Here is a 15,240-nt window from a genome sequence, read left to right as displayed (position 1 = left end):
TAAAATATAAGACGAATTAATGTCTAAAACATGAAATAATTGTATTAATAAAAATATTATATGCGAGTACGCTATACTATTTAAAAAGGGGGAAAAAAATAGTAATAATAGTAATATCAAAATAGTAGCAATAAAGGATTTTTCACGACCAACACATAGTAACTGTAAGCAAACAATGATAATAATGGGCAGATACAAGCTTCTTAGATTGTAAGATTACAGAACAGAAGAATTATCACTCGAAACGTTAAACCTATATTGCGGGAAAAATATCTAAATATCATGGATGTTGGAGGGATACGTATAGAACGAGCGAACCGACTTGATCGGAGGACTTTGCGCGATACGCGTAGAACGGGCGAACCGACCTGACCGGGGACTTTGAGCGTACGGTCGTACTACCGAATCGACATGACTCGGATATTTTCTTCTTAATTTCTCGAGAAATAACTTTATAACTTGTACTTGTTTTTTTTCATTAATCAATTTATATTTATCATTCGCAATTTCTTATATTGTCAATTTTTTCTTTTCTTTCATCAAAAACAGATTTTTCATAACTTTTCTTATCGAGAAAAAAAAAATTTAATTTTCTTGTAAAAATCTATTATTGAACTTTAATTTATACCGTCATGTTAATATATTTATAATTTTTCCTTCCGGGGTACTCTGAGCGATATGTACAGAACGAGGGAACCGACATGACCGGGAGACTTTGCGCCATACGCGTAGGACGGGCGAACCGACATAACTCGGATAATTTCTTTTTAATTTCTCGAGAAATAACATAATAACTGGTATGTTTTTCTTTCATTAATCAATTTATATTTATCCTTCGCAATTTTTTATATTCTTAATTTTTTCTGTTCTTTCATCAAAAATTGATTTTTCGTAACTTTTCTTATCGAGAAAAAAAAAAATTATTTTTTTGAAAAAATCTATCATTGACCTTTCATTTATACCGTCATGTTAATATACTTATAATTTTTTTTTACTCTGAGCGATATATATAGAACGGGCGAACCGACATGATCGGGGACTTTGCGCTATACGCGTAGGACGGGCGAACCGACATGACCGGGGACTTTGCGCGTACGATCGAGCTATGGTCGAACCGACGTGACTCGGGTATTTTTTTCTTAATTTCTCGAAAAATGACCTTATAACTGGTATGTTTTTCTTTCATTAATCAATTTATATTTATCCTTCGCAATTTTTTATATTGTTAATTTTTTCTGTTCCTTCATCAAAAATTGATTTTTCGTAACTTTTCTTATCGAGAAAAAAAAAATTTAATTTTTTTGAAAAAATATAATATTGACCTTTCATTTATACCGTCATGTTAATATAAATTATAATTTTTCTTTACCGGGGAACTATGAAAGATATATATATAGAACGGGCGAACCGACATGACCGGGGACTTTGCGCTATACGCGCAGGACGGGCGAACCGACATGACCGGGGACTTTGCGCGTACGATCGAGCTATGGTCGAACCGACGTGACTCGGGTGTTTTTTTCTTAATTTCTCGAAAAATAACCTTATAACTGGTATGTTTTTTTTTTCATTAATCAATTTATATTTATCCTTCGCAATTTTTTATATTGTTAATTTTTTCTGTTCTTTCATCAGAAATTGATTTTTCGTAACTTTTCTTATCGAGAAAAAAATTTAATTTTTTTGAAAAAATATAATATTGACCTTTCATTTATACCGTCATGTTAATATAAATTATAATTTTTCTTTACCGGGGAACTCTGAACGATATATATATAGAACGGGCGAACCGACATGACCGGGGACTTTGCGCCATACGCGTAAGACGGGCGAACCGACATGACCGGGGACTTTGCGCGTACGATCGAGCTATGGTCGAACCGACGTGACTCGGGTGTTTTTTTCTTAATTTCTCGAAAAATGACCTTATAACTGGTATGTTTTTTTTCATTAATCAATCTATATTTATCCTTCGCAATTTTTTATATTGTTAATTTTTTCTGTTCTTTCATCAGAAATTGATTTTTCGTAACTTTTTATTATCGAGAAAAAAAAAATTTAATTTTTTTGAAAAAATATAATATTGACCTTTCATTTATACCGTCATGTTAATATAAATTATAATTTTTTTTTACCGGGGAACTCTGAACGATATATATATAGAACGGGCGAACCGACATGACCGGGGACTTTGCGCTATACGCGCAGGACGGGCGAACCGACATGACCGGGGACTTTGCGCCATACGCGTAAGACGGGCGAACCGACATGACCGGGGACTTTGCGCGTACGATCGAGCTATGGTCGAACCGACGTGACTCGGGTGTTTTTTCTTAATTTCTCGAAAAATAACCTTATAACTGGTATGTTTTTTTCATTAATCAATTTATATTTATCCTTCGCAATTTTTTATATTGTTAATTTTTTCTGTTCTTTCATCAAAAATTGATTTTTCGTAACTTTTCTTATTGAGAAAAAAAAAATTTAATTTTTTTGAAAAATATAATATTGACCTTTCATTTATACCGTCATGTTAATATAAATTATAATTTTTTTTTACCGGGGAACTCTGAACGATATATATATAGAACGGGCGAACCGACATGACCGGGGACTTTGCGCCATACGCGTAGGACGGGCGAACCGACATGACCGGGGACTTTGCGCTATACGCGCAGGACGGGCGAACCGACATGACCGGGAACTTTGCGCTATACGCGCAGGACGGGCGAACCGACATGACCGGGGACTTTGCGCCATACGCGTAAGACGGGCGAACCGACATGACCGGGGACTTTGCGCGTACGATCGAGCTATGGTCGAACCGACGTGACTCGGGTGTTTTTCTCTTAATTTCTCGAAAAATAACCTTATAACTGGTATGTTTTTTTTTCATTAATCAATTTATATTTATCCTTCGCAATTTTTTATATTCTTAATTTTTTCTGTTCTTTCATCAAAAATTGATTTTTCGTAACTTTTCTTATCGAGAAAAAAATAATTTAATTTTTTTGAAAAATATAATATTGACCTTTCATTTATACCGTCATGTTAATATACTTATAATTTTTTTTTACTCTGAGCGATATATATAGAACGGGCGAACCGACATGACCGGGGACTTTGCGCGTACGGTCGGGCCACCGAACCGACATGACTCGGGCATTTTTTTCTTAATTTCTCGAAAAATAACGTTATAACTGGTATGTTTTTTTTCATTAATCAATTTATATTTATCCTTTGCAATTTTTTATATTGTTAATTTTTTTTGTTCCTTTATTAAAAATTAATTTTTCGTAACTTTTCTTATCGAGAAAAAAAAAATTTAATTTTTTTGAAAAAATCTATTATTGACCTTTCATTTATACCATCCTGTTAATATATTTGTAATTTTTTTTACCAATTTGTATAATGATAATGATCATCGATCGAAGTCTAAGTTCCAGCGTACCCTCCGCTCGGTCTGTCGCTACAGCGGTTTTGCACCATAAGCGGCCGTGCATTAGCCCGGTCGGCGCCGACATGGTGGCCGGCCGTTCGGTTACTGTAAGAGAAGCGACGGTCCGGTGCGGCCGGGCGGAGCAGCGTCGGGCGCGTGTCCGTTCTACGATCTCGGTCGAGATACGGTACACCGCTCCTCGGGAAATACTTTCTCGACTGTTTCTGTCCGGTTCTTACCGATCTTTCTCCACACTGCATAGCCGCGAGTCGGTGTCTATGACCGAATGGCTCTTGAGCGGCAAAGCGACCTATAGGGGGACGCTGGTGACCTGTATGTATGGCTTTTGCCATGTGTACTTGTACGACTGAGCATCAACTTTTAGCCTCGAGCGATCGGGCCTTTCTAACACCTAAGGATATATAAATCCCTAGGGCGTACGGGCGTGTCGAATAGTTCTTGGTGGCTTGCAATACGACACGTTTCGTATGATGAGCTTTGAGTTTGTAAAAGTGAGAGAAAAGAAACGACGTGCGATGTTATTGTAACACCACGTTGTTAAATAAAACACAATATTATATTATAATTTTTATATATATGATATTGTGAAGTATGATTCTTGAAATTGTGAATGAACGGGGCATATTGTGGAAGTGCTGATATTACATTGGGATATGCCTCAGCGTGAATTTATATTACGCGCTTTATGAAATTAAATTTTTTTCAAAAGGTTACCAAATGTTTAGCATGCTTGATACGTGCTCGAATATTTATAAAGACCTATTGTAGTCGATCGGTGAGGGGGCACCGACGACGAAAATATATATATGTCAAAATTGGCAAAATATATTAATAATAAACTAAGATCCCTGGTTGATCCTGCCAGTAGTCATATGCTTGTCTCAAAGATTAAGCCATGCATGTCTCAGTACATGCCGAATTAAGGTGAAACCGCGAATGGCTCATTAAATCAGTTATGGTTCATTAGATCGTGGACACATTTACTTGGATAACTGTGGTAATTCTAGAGCTAATACATGCAAACAGAATTCCTCTCAGAGATGGGAGGAATGCTTTTATTAGATCAAAACCAATCGGTGGCGGACGGCTCGTCCGTTCGTCCATCGTTTGTTTTGGTGACTCTGAATAACTTTGTGCTGATCGCATGGTCATCTAGCACCGGCGACGCATCTTTCAAATGTCTGCCTTATCAACTGTCGATGGTAGGTTCTGCGCCTACCATGGTTGTAACGGGTAACGGGGAATCAGGGTTCGATTCCGGAGAGGGAGCCTGAGAAACAGCTACCACATCCAAGGAAGGCAGCAGGCGCGCAAATTACCCACTCCCGGCACGGGAGGTAGTGACGAAAATAACGATACGGGACTCATCCGAGGCCCCGCAATCGGAATGAGTACACTTTAAATCCTTTAACGAGGACCAATTGAGGGCAAGTCTGGTGCCAGCAGCCGCGGTAATTCCAGCTCCAATAGCGTATATTAAAGTTGTTGCGGTTAAAAAGCTCGTAGTTGAATCTGTGTGTCACAGTGTCGGTTCACCGCTCGCGGTGTTTAACTGGCATTATGTGGTACGTCCTATCGGTGGGCTTAGCTCCTTGTGGGCGGTCCAACTAATATCCCATCGCGGTGCTCTTCACTGAGTGTCGAGGTGGGCCGATACGTTTACTTTGAAAAAATTAGAGTGCTTAAAGCAGGCTACCTTTGCCTGAATACTGTGTGCATGGAATAATGGAATAGGACCTCGGTTCTATTTTGTTGGTTTTCGGAACCCTGAGGTAATGATTAATAGGGACAGATGGGGGCATTCGTATTGCGACGTTAGAGGTGAAATTCTTGGATCGTCGCAAGACGGACAGAAGCGAAAGCATTTGCCAAAAATGTTTTCATTAATCAAGAACGAAAGTTAGAGGTTCGAAGGCGATCAGATACCGCCCTAGTTCTAACCATAAACGATGCCAGCCAGCGATCCGCCGAAGTTCCTCCGATGACTCGGCGGGCAGCTTCCGGGAAACCAAAGCTTTTGGGTTCCGGGGGAAGTATGGTTGCAAAGCTGAAACTTAAAGGAATTGACGGAAGGGCACCACCAGGAGTGGAGCCTGCGGCTTAATTTGACTCAACACGGGAAACCTCACCAGGCCCGGACACCGGAAGGATTGACAGATTGATAGCTCTTTCTTGATTCGGTGGGTGGTGGTGCATGGCCGTTCTTAGTTGGTGGAGCGATTTGTCTGGTTAATTCCGATAACGAACGAGACTCTAGCCTGCTAAATAGACGTAACTTATGGTATCTCGAAGGCCCTCGGCTTCGGTCGGTGGGTTTTTACTACCAACGTACAAACAAATCTTCTTAGAGGAACAGGCGGCTTCTAGCCGCACGAGATTGAGCAATAACAGGTCTGTGATGCCCTTAGATGTTCTGGGCCGCACGCGCGCTACACTGAAGGAATCAGCGTGTTTTCCCTGGCCGAAAGGCCCGGGTAACCCGCTGAACCTCCTTCGTGCTAGGGATTGGGGCTTGCAATTATTCCCCATGAACGAGGAATTCCCAGTAAGCGCGAGTCATAAGCTCGCGTTGATTACGTCCCTGCCCTTTGTACACACCGCCCGTCGCTACTACCGATTGAATGATTTAGTGAGGTCTTCGGACTGGTGCGCGGCCAATGTCTCGGCATTGCCGATGTTACCGGGAAGATGACCAAACTTGATCATTTAGAGGAAGTAAAAGTCGTAACAAGGTTTCCGTAGGTGAACCTGCGGAAGGATCATTAACGAATGAAACATACAAAAAGAGAATGCGTAACAAAAAAGAGAGATAAACAAGGAGAAGGATAAAATGGAATTTCGATTCCATTACCAAATACCAAAATGTACTTTGTACATCGAACGAATAATGAAATCACGGAACGATGGCTTACGTGAGGAGGGAAAGAAAAAGAAATCCCTTCCGTCCGTTGTATCCGTTGATTTCGATCATTTTCGAATTTTTTTTTCTTACCAGACACGAAAATTCGACACGAAGAGAGAGGGAATAACGATAAATAAGCTCGAAGAGACGCTTGCGTGAAGGTCTATTTATCGAATAAACGGACCCGCCGTCTCGACGAGATGAATGTCGTTATGGTACGCAAAAAAGATACAAAGGGACGCTTGCGTGAGATCGTCGTCGTCGTGTGTGCGTTTACGGATGCATATACGGACGCGATCCGCCGTCTCGATGATGTATATTTTTAATAAAGATTTATAAAGGTACGGTTTGCACGTACGTGTACGTATCACGTATGTATATGCATAATGGTATATACAAAATGATAAAAAGAAAAAAGCGCTTGCGTGAGGTCGAATTTTTAAATGACCCGCCGCTTTAATAACATTACGTCCCTACTGAAATATATTGAAAACACAAAAATAAAATGACAAATGGCTTGACAACACAATAAGGCGCTTGCGTGAGGTCTTTTTTAAATAGACCCGCCGTCTTTATGAACGTATATGCGTGCGTTGCGTATGTGTATGTATATAGATACGTGCAAGAAAAGTACCAAATTCACATTTCTGTACCTCCTTTCTCTTTTTTTATTTTCGTTGCCTGAGCTCCCGTTATAAAACGGGAGATGGACGAGGACCGCACACCAAGACTTTGGGATCGAACGAAGCTGTCGAGATAATGATAATCGAAAAAGCGGTAAGGACAAGTAGCGCGTCGATAGTAAAACGAAATCGAAGGATGGACGAGCCGCCGTCGAACTTTGTTTCGCGACGTTCTCTTCGATGGATACCAGTTCGACCTCTTTTCTCTTATACGCTATAATCATTCTCGAATCGTGCTTCCTACCCATGGGTGGATGGTGTGATGGTCGTCGTCGTTGTAAGCTTTAAACCGACGAAACCAAGAACGGCGAAACCAAGATGCATCGCGTCGACGTGAGCCCGATTTTATCGCTTCTTATTTAAAAGTTGAAACGTTGTTCGTTCAGAGGGGAATATCGAATTATGTTCGGTTATACAGAGAGGCCATCGTGTCGTGAGTCGGACACCCGTACCGTTAGCGGATATTCGCTTCGGAAATTGGGAGGTAAGACCGCTCGAGGCCAACCGAAATTCGTATCCCATCGAATTTTATCGAGAATGCAATATATACCTGAACGAATTATAGTTTTCAATATCGAATTTTTTAAGCGTATGGGCTCTGCGACCATGCTTCGAAGAAGAGTCGTTCTCTCCAGGTTGAGCGACGGTTTAAAAAAAAAAAGGATTCAGTATCGGGGTATCCTCGTCGTTTCCTTAATATAAAAATAAAAAAGAAAAATACGATTACCCTGAACGGTGGATCACTTGGCTCGTGGGTCGATGAAGAACGCAGCTAATTGCGCGTCAACGTGTGAACTGCAGGACACATGAACATCGACATTTCGAACGCACATTGCGGTCCACGGATACAATTCCTGACCACGCCTGGCTGAGGGTCGTTCACGTAACCCAAATACTGCTTGCGTTGCGTATCGTTACTCTTCGTACATTTGATCCTTTTTTCTCTCTTTTTTGTAATCCCCGCCGTCGTTCTTTAAAATCGAACGTTTCCGAGTCGGGTGTCAAAAATCGAGGAAAGGACAAGTTACAAGGAGGAAGATGCGCGACGTACGAGCGATTGTTGGACGTTCGTTGGCGTTCGTCGCGGTCGTGACCGAGACTACAGAATCGAAATGCATGTGCTAGCGTGTGGTATGTAACAATGAAAATGTCACGGACCTGCGTGAGTGTTCTCGGTGTCGTGAGTCGTCCGTTTTACGTAACGGATGACCGCCCGTGTTTCACCGCTTCGTGCTCGTTTTCAACGTTATTTCGTACCCGCCACTGCTTCGATTCGTCCGTCTTTGGATCACGATTACATACCGCGCCCCTAACGTCGTCTGAAATTAATATTTCTGCGATACTGTGAGAAAGGATAAAATATGGGAGTTTAATATCGAGAGAGGAGGGAAGAGAGATCCCTTGATGGCGCGTGATGATTGCCGTTCGTCGAGATTGTTAAAGAAAAGAGAGAGAGAGAAGAGCCCCAGGAATCGGAATACCCACTCCGTTCCTTCGTGTGTGTCATACTCTGTCGGAACTATCCGCTGGACCGTCACATCAACGTGCACGCGAGTCCTTAAGCGATACGTTTTCGTACCAGAGATCGAAGACTCCACGGAGATAATAGGATACGTAAGATGAGGACGAGTACGATTCTCTTTGGCGAGGCTTTTCTTTCGTTTTTCTTTTTCCTTTTCGAGACGACAAATTATGGCATCTCCGCGCAGAGGAAGAGAAATTTCCTGAATCTAGTGTTGGTCATCCCATGCCTTTTTCGTTGTCTATCGCCGGACCGCATGTCCATGTCGGTCGTCCAGTCCCCGGAAACGGCTCGTGATATTTTTCCTTGCGTGAGTTTCACTTTGCCTCATTTTGTTTTTTTCTTTTTTCTCTGTACAGCAGTAAAGAGACTCGTGCACGCCTCGACGTACCATCCCCGGCCTGTTCATCGTCTTTGATGGATCAGGGTATTATAATCGGGTTGAGCTTCGAAGGCGTGTATCGGTGATTTCGATCTCTGTACAGATGAGAAAACGACGGAGGTTTTAAAAAGTAGGAACCGCTGGAATTGTCAACGGAAGCTAAAATAGAGGACGGGCGTTAAAACAAAACCGATATTCGGACATCTTGCGTGAGTCTGGACTCGAACATGAATACGACATACGATAATTGGCACTATGGTGCGGTGCATATTTAAAACACTACGATTGCAAAAAGGAAATATTCTTCTTCTTCTTCGCAATAATACTCTTTTCTTTCATTACCTTCTTTTATTTTTTTCTCTCTGGCTGTAACTTCATCGTACAAATAAAAAAAGAGAGTAAGTTCGACTCATTGGGATTTTGCGTCGGGACGTAAATAAAAAGTTACTCGTTGGTACAATCGAGATCGGGATGTGCGAGCATAACGATTGATGGGGATGATACAGTGCCTCCACATCGAGCCGACCCGACCGTTGTCCATACGAGAATTTCCCCGCCTGCCTGAAATTTCGAACGATGAGAGTCGATGTCTCTTTATGTATCGATGCAAGGATACGTACCAATAATATACATGGGAGAGAAAAAGAAGGGGAAAAGTATTTGTAATACGAAAAAGAAAGGAGAGATATCTAGCGAAGACGCAAGGGAAAAATTCTTCTTCCATTTCGAATTTTTATTTTTTTTTCCTTTTTCCTCCTTCTATTCGAATTTAATTAAAAAAAAAGGAGGGAAGAAAAGGAAAAAATATAACCTTCTCTCGTTAACTTTCTTATTCTTCTCGTTGGTACACGCTACATGTCACGAATATATTTCGTGTTATACGTAGAGACGACCTCAGAGTAGGCGAGATTACCCGCTGAATTTAAGCATATTAATAAGCGGAGGAAAAGAAACTAACAAGGATTTCCTTAGTAGCGGCGAGCGAACAGGAATGAGCCCAGCACTGAATCCCGCGGTACCGCCGCTGGGAAATGTAGTGTTCGGGAGGATCCGTTTATCCCGTGACGTCGAACTGCGTCCAAGTCCATCTTGAATGGGGCCATTTACCCGTAGAGGGTGCCAGGCCCGTAGTGACCGGTACGCGTTTCGGGAGGATCTCTCCTTAGAGTCGGGTTGCTTGAGAGTGCAGCCCTAAGTGGGTGGTAAACTCCATCTAAGGCTAAATACTACCACGAGACCGATAGCGAACAAGTACCGTGAGGGAAAGTTGAAAAGAACTTTGAAGAGAGAGTTCAAGAGTACGTGAAACCGTTCAGGGGTAAACCTGAGAAACCCAAAAGATCGAATGGGGAGATTCATCGGCAACGATGCTGGCTCCCGTTGGTGCGCGATGCTCCGGATGAATCCTCGTGGTTCATCGGCGAGGGCACACCACCTTCGGCTTGAATGTTCCGGCATCGTAGTCGTGCACTTCTCCCCTAGTAGAACGTCGCGACCCGTTGTGTGTCGGTCTACGGCCCGAGAGGGCGCCTGTCGCGTCGCTTCGCGCGCACGCGGCAGACCCTCGGTCGCCTGGCCGGCTGCACGACGGTACTCGCACGGTATCGGGCCGCAACCAATCCATTTTTTCGAATGTGTGTGCGTCAGGCCCGCCGCAAGCTCGGTCAGTTCTTACCCGGAGGCACGGACCTGGTGCCGTCCTCGGGCCTGGCCAGCTGTTAGCAGGCGGTGTCCTTGGACTGGCCAAGACTCGAATTACCGGTCGGCGACGCTATTGCTTTGGGTACTCTCAGGACCCGTCTTGAAACACGGACCAAGGAGTCTAACATGTGCGCGAGTCATTGGGATGCAAAACCTAAAGGCGAAATGAAAGTGAAGATCGGACTTTGTGCCGATCGAGGAGGATGGGCCGCGTTACTATGCGGCCCTGCACTCCCGGGGCGTCTCGTTCTCATTGCGAGAAGAGGCGCACCTAGAGCGTACACGTTGGGACCCGAAAGATGGTGAACTATGCCTGGTCAGGACGAAGTCAGGGGAAACCCTGATGGAGGTCCGTAGCGATTCTGACAAATCGATCGTCGGAATATTCTAAAGAACATTCTGAGGATCCAGATAAGGACCACGTTTTGCAGTATTTTATAGGTTTCTTTTCCTAAAGAGATCAGCAATGATAAGGAATCGTGCTTCTTCATAACATCGTAAAGCTACTTATGTAAGTTGGCAGTGTGTAAGCAAATTGGATGAATTTTTTCCTAATAAAAAAAAACAAAAAGTATTTATAATATTTGTACATTCAATTGTTCATTTTTATATGTGTTATATTATACTAGATTTTTCGAAAATATTTTACATAAAGAATACGTCATGTTTTATAATATTCGTTTCCATTAATAAGATTTTATAATTTTTTTCACAATATTTTTTTGTAGCAATTTTTTTTATAAAAATCATCAATTGAGACAGATATTAAAATTTCACTTTTTCGTATTAAAATATTAAATGATTTTTTTAAATATTGATGCAAAAATGGCAATAGTTTATTGTATTAAGATTATGATTACTTATTAAGATTATTAATCGAATAGAAGGTTATATTGAAGTATTACATTAAAGTATTTATATAAAAAATTAAGTAAATTCTGTTTCTATATCAATCATTGATCGATAAAGTACCGATATTGCTAAATATAATCACGATTCAAAGGATCAAAAAATTTAAATTCGGGAATATTAAAATTTTGTGTTATATCTAATTGATTTATTAAATTTATTAATTTAAAAGATATTTAATTTTATGTTTTTTAAAATTATTTTGTGATTCTTAAAAATATCTAAAAATATTAATTTCATCTTTTGTCAATTTTATGCCAATATAATATAAATGAAAATTTGTCAAATGATATTTATAAGTCTTAAAATATGTTGAATTGTTATTTAAATTAATAGAACATTTAATAATAATCGTTGATAAAAATTAATATGAGTATATTAATAATATTACTATTATATTTATAATTTACTTAATTTTATATCTAATTTGCTTAATATATATGATATCACTACATATAATTCTTTATAGTCATAGATAATAGAAAATATTAAAAATATTGAGAGTTACCTATTATTTGAGGTATCTTTATTAAATAATATTACAAAATTACAAAATTTTATATATTGCTGTAAAATCATCAAACATACTTTGAAATTTAAAGAAGATGGTGATTGTTGAAAATGAAATCAAAAACGAAATAGAATAGTCTTTATTTTCTAAAAAAATGAGCAAATCAAATTTTATAAAGATATAATAATTAATATTTTTGTTATTGTTATTAATATTTATGGAATATTCTCAAAATATTATTATTGACTATTGTATTATTATTGTATTGCTATTTATTTATACTAAAATTGCGCACAAAAGCATTGTTTATTTCTATATTTGAAATTTTATCATCAAAAATAATAGGAAAATTACAAGATAGATTATAATATAATAATTTAAAAATTTTTTTAAATATCAAATATTTATTTATATTAATTGGTCACATTTTAATGTATTTAAAAGTAAGAATTAAATGTATTGACAATATCATCCGATATTATGAAAAAAATTAATGTGAAAGAACTATCTTTGTTATTCTATTTGCTTTCGTAAATACCATTCGTCGATCTACACATATACGCACAAAAACAAAAATAATGATATTAAAAGAGAATCTAAAAAACTTTAATTTTCAAGAGATTACCATAGAACTCGGTAAAATGTTTAATTAAAATTCAATTTCTTGTATATTATAATATTATTATATAGTATACAATTCAAGAAGTATATAAAAATTATAAACTTTAAAGAAAATGAAAATAGCTAATCATTACCAATCATAGATTATAAAACAGAATTGTTATTAAATAAAAAAAGTATAGGATTTTATTAATCAAAATCGATTAGAGATATTAAAATAAATGAATCCTAATTAAAAATAACAATTAAAACCACAGTTTCTTGATGAAAGATATTCTGTATATTTTCATAACCAATAATAAAGAAAGAGATTTAGATTGCACTGTAAAATTACATTAAGAATCTATCAAAGTAAGGTTCGTTATTTTCTTCAAAAATATCTAAAACTCTCGGAAATATAAAAATGTAATCGACTTATATAATCAGTTAGAAGTAATTGAAGAAGTTATCAATGATATATTTTTTCATGATAATGCTGTATAATTTATCGGAATCTTATAATTATTTAATAAATATTTTTAAAAACAAACTCGAACAAAAATTAAAATTTTTTTCAATGCTAAATTAAAGAAAAATAAAGAACGAATATCATAGATTGAATTATCTGAAACAAGTTACCATATTTTTATATAGTATAAAGAAATTACAAATTAGTTCTAATCCAAGAAAAGAAAATTCATTCGAGCTAAAATTATTTTTGTAAAAGAGAAAATATAAAATCTGAAAGCAAAAGAAAGAAAAGATAAAGAAATAAAGAAAAAGATAATAACAGTGAATTTTCTTTCAATGCAAATTTGTATATAATCGTCAAATGAATAATATGTTGATCCAAAAAGAATAAGTCACCTGACAAATAAAATAAAAAATTTTTTATTTTCTATAAATAGTGCAACAAGTATTAAAACGATCACAATTAGAAGATATAAGTAGTATTAAATATTTAAATAAATTCAATGTAGGAAGAATTATTATTACATTATTACAGTAAAATATATAACATTATGTATAATATTATACGAAAATTAACTATCAGTTAAAAAAATGATTGATTACTTGGAAATAAAGTTTAGTGATAATAATTGCAATAACTATTTATATAAATTAGATCAAATAATTTATAATTTATAAATATATGAATGAACAAAACGTTAACATATTAAATGCACAATCAAAAACAATTGCATACATTCTTAATAGTACAGAAAATTAGAAAAAAAGAATTCGGATTATTATGTGCAGAATAATTAAAAAAGATTAATGTTAAACAGAAATTGAAAACTATGATATGACATTCAAGAAAAGAATAAAAATATCAAATAAATTTAAGAACTTTACTCGATATAATGCACTTTGATGTATTATAATGCGATACAAATAAATTCAAGCAATAAAATACGTATCCATTAATGATTTTAATGGATGTATTGAAATTCAATTATTAGCATATAATCGAAAGTATGTAAAAACGTTAAAAAATATATATGGCGTTTAAAAAAAAGTTTAATTAATTTAATTAAAAGCCATTTAATTAGCTATAGAATATAAAGAAAAGAAGTATATTAATGATGAATCAATAAATTATTTAAAGAATTAAGGAATAAAAGTGGAATTCACTGTAACAGAATGGAACAGCAAAAAAAAAAAAAAAAAAAAAAAAAATATTGAGGTGAAACAATAATAACGGCAATTTTTCTATAAAACAAATTATTTATTACATCATAAGATATCGTGAATATTTATGTATTTGATATTTGATAAAATCATATTTTAATTATATGCATTTAAATATATTTAAATTATGCATAAAACATATTTAGAAATTTTAAAAGAACGTAAATGAAAATTAGATAACAAAATTAAGAAATTACACTGGGATATAATGAGAGATTCAAAATCGCTTAATAGATTTAAAGACAAATAAAAATGAATCGAGTATTATTTTTTCAATAATATAAAAATGCAAATTAAAAGAATTTCGAAAAAAAATATGATTATGAAAATAAAAAGATATAGAATTAGAAATGATAAAACATGTGATAAAATAACTGAATAGAATGCATAGAATAAAGAAAATGAAAATATTCTGAAATCATCTAAATATAAACTGTTTGCGAGCCTTATTCACGAGATTTATAAACATTACATTCGGAAAAATTTTTCATATAAAAATTCTTTTTGTTTTTACCGCGCACGAGTCTCTGTTGAGTTTAAACAAGAACGACGTGATGTGAGAAGATTGTCTTTGAGAATTTAGCCAATACTTATAATTGTATATTTCTGACATATTTCAGACCAGCTGAACCGATCCTAACGATAGCATATTTCAAATACGGCTGATTCAAAGACAAAACAAATAATATTGCTCTAATTCCGCGAATCTAATAAGAGAGATGCGCCGATCTGTTTATCATAAAATCTTTTTATACAGATCACCGCGCAAGTGAGGAATTTCTTTGAATTTGATGGATATTAATTGCGAATCGGCAGCGATATTATTAATTGTTGGTGTATTCTACCGAGAAATTTTGACCCAATTAAATTAAAAGGAT

The 15,240-nt window shown here is 36.6% G+C and overlaps 2 non-coding genes across 2 annotated transcripts; both read left to right on the top strand.

Annotated features, from left to right (window-relative positions):
• The first annotated feature begins 4,305 nt into the window (after nucleotides 1-4,305).
• On the top strand, nucleotides 4,306-6,225 carry LOC133667633 (small subunit ribosomal RNA). Its single transcript, XR_009833294.1, has one exon. It is a non-coding gene; the product is annotated as a small subunit ribosomal RNA (ribosomal RNA).
• Nucleotides 6,226-7,769: 1,544 nt separating this feature from the next.
• Nucleotides 7,770-7,923, top strand: LOC133667624 (5.8S ribosomal RNA). The gene has a single exon (XR_009833285.1). It is a non-coding gene; the product is annotated as a 5.8S ribosomal RNA (ribosomal RNA).
• Nucleotides 7,924-15,240: the final 7,317 nt, after the last annotated feature.

The sequence above is a fragment of the Apis cerana genome, unplaced genomic scaffold (assembly GCF_029169275.1).
Source record: "Apis cerana isolate GH-2021 unplaced genomic scaffold, AcerK_1.0 Chr0_AcerK, whole genome shotgun sequence".
NCBI lineage: Eukaryota > Metazoa > Arthropoda > Insecta > Hymenoptera > Apidae > Apis > Apis cerana.
The sequence above is the reverse complement of the archived record's forward strand: the minus strand, read 5'-3'. Positions and strand labels throughout refer to the sequence as shown.